Source organism: Suricata suricatta, chromosome X (assembly GCF_006229205.1).
Source record: "Suricata suricatta isolate VVHF042 chromosome X, meerkat_22Aug2017_6uvM2_HiC, whole genome shotgun sequence".
Taxonomy (NCBI): domain Eukaryota; kingdom Metazoa; phylum Chordata; class Mammalia; order Carnivora; family Herpestidae; genus Suricata; species Suricata suricatta.
In genome coordinates, this window is record NC_043717.1 from 27,299,888 (window position 1) to 27,302,046 (window position 2,159).

The 2,159-nt window shown below is 38.9% G+C and overlaps 1 non-coding gene across 1 annotated transcript; it reads right to left on the minus strand.

Moving 5' to 3' along the window:
- Nucleotides 1-672: 672 nt before the first annotated feature.
- On the minus strand, nucleotides 673-775 carry LOC115284495. The gene has a single exon (XR_003905243.1). It is a non-coding gene; the product is annotated as a U6 spliceosomal RNA (small nuclear RNA).
- Nucleotides 776-2,159: the final 1,384 nt, after the last annotated feature.

Sequence of the window (2,159 nt, forward strand, 5' to 3'; positions counted from 1 at the left end):
GGTTTACTTTTCCATTTCGCTGCCAAAAACAGGAAAGGAATTTTCAGTAATGTTTACTGTGGGCAACTGGTAAAGCTCCTGGAGATAAATCCCACAAAATTTGGCAGGAAGACACATTGAGCCTCCAAAATTTAACAATTACAGGCCAAGTTTTCCTACCCCTGTACTGGTTCCTGTGAGAGCTTCCACTCATGAGTCTCTACTTTGGTGAGCTTTGATTCCTTGTTTTTGCCTATTTTCTTCAATCTTGGGAATCATGGTTTTACTTATGTCCTTATCACTTTTATGGATCCTAGCACAATCATTTCTCAACCTTTTTTTTTTTCCAACTAGGTGTTAGGACAGAATGGTGACTTTCAGGCTCTTTACATGCAGAACCCAGTATTTAATATTTTTATCTCATTTTTTGACTCCAGAGGTTCTAAAGTTTATCCTTTTTCATTTGATATCTAGCTATTCTTTAATCTTCTCTTTTGGTAAGACACGTTCCCATAAGTTTCTTTGGTATTTTAGAACAGTTTTTTTTCCCTCCCCAGTCCTGTGAACACAGGTGAAATACCTGATGTAATTTTTTTCTATTAATCCCAACAACTGAGCTTTAGAGGTAATTTTTGGCTTTTATTTTTTTTCCTTGAGGAAGGACCATTTTTTTGTTGTTGTTCATCTAGTATTGGTTTCATGGAATGGCTCATGAATTCACAGACCATCATTGTGCAAAGGCCATACTAATCTTCTCTGTATCAGTCCAGGTTCAGTGTATGTGTTACAGAAGCAAATCCTAACATTTTTTTAAAGTGGATATTTAATATAATGTGGCAACTTTGGAAATTAGATCATATTCCTTTCCAAAGTTTTCTATGCCTATTTTTTATTGTTTGTTTTAAAGGCTTTCTCAAACTAATTCAACACAGCTAATATTCTTTGTCCCATGTGGCCACTTAAGTCTCTTCTCAGCTTCTTTCTGGGCAGATAATGATTGGACATGTATATCCTTAAATTCCTGGAACCAATACATCTTTCCAGTCTTCCCTAAGAGGTTCTGTGTGCATGTTGGCGATACTGTAACTCATCAAGGTACTACGGTGTAACTCTTATCTTCATTTCCTGTGTTGGGAAAACCTTAAATTAAGCCTGAGATTAGAGATTACCATATTCTCAGGGCTCTCCTGTGTTGTGTACTGTTCTGGGCATATATAAAGTTCTATGCATGTGCATGGCCTTTTTGACTCCGAAAAAGATATTGGAGATTTTCAATGTATCACATGCACATCTTGTTTCCTGGATTTTACTTTCAGGCTTTTGGATTAGCCTATTGTTTTCAACTTTTATCCTCTAATACAGGCAAGCACCATGTTAAGTAAGTGCCTACTACTGTTTTCAGTATTCATAACTTCAAAAAGGCTGTTAACATGGGGCACCTGGGTGGTGCAGTCAGCTAAGCATCAGACTCTTTATTTCAGCTCAGGTTATGGATCTCGGGGTTGATGAGACGAAGCCCCAGATTGGGTTCTGGGCTGACATTGTGGAGCCTGCTTGGGATTCTCTCTCTCTCTCTCTTCCTTTCTCTCTGCCCCTCCCCTTGCTCATACTCTTTCAAAATAAATAAACGAAAATTTTTTAAAAAGGCTATTAACAATGTTAATTTTGGGGCGCCTGGGTGGCTCAGTCAGTTAAGCGTCTGGCTTCGGCTCAGGTCAGATCTCACGTTCGTGGGTTCAAGCCCCTCGTCGGGCTCTGTGCTGACAGCTAGCTCAGAGCCTGGAGCCTGCTTCAGATTCTGTATCTCCCTCTCTCTCTGTGACCCTCCCCTGCTCGCGCTATCTCTGTCTCTCAAAAATAAAAGACAAAAAAATTACCAAAAAAATGTTAATTTTAAATGAGATCAAATAAAGAAAGGATTAAGAGCAAGGTCTTCCATGAAACAACCAGACAGGGGGGAAAAAAATAAATCTCTGAAAATGGGGCTCTGAAGGAGCTCCAAGTTTATTCCAGCCTCCAGGTTGCTGGTTTTAGGAGTTAACTTTGTAAAACGAGTGGAGATTGCCACTTCTTACGAAGATTCAGTCATTATTTTTCTATCAACACTACCTGGATTGCTGAAAACCTCTACTTTATTTCCAGAGTTTGGAAAAAATTTGACAATGAGAATGTTTTCCATG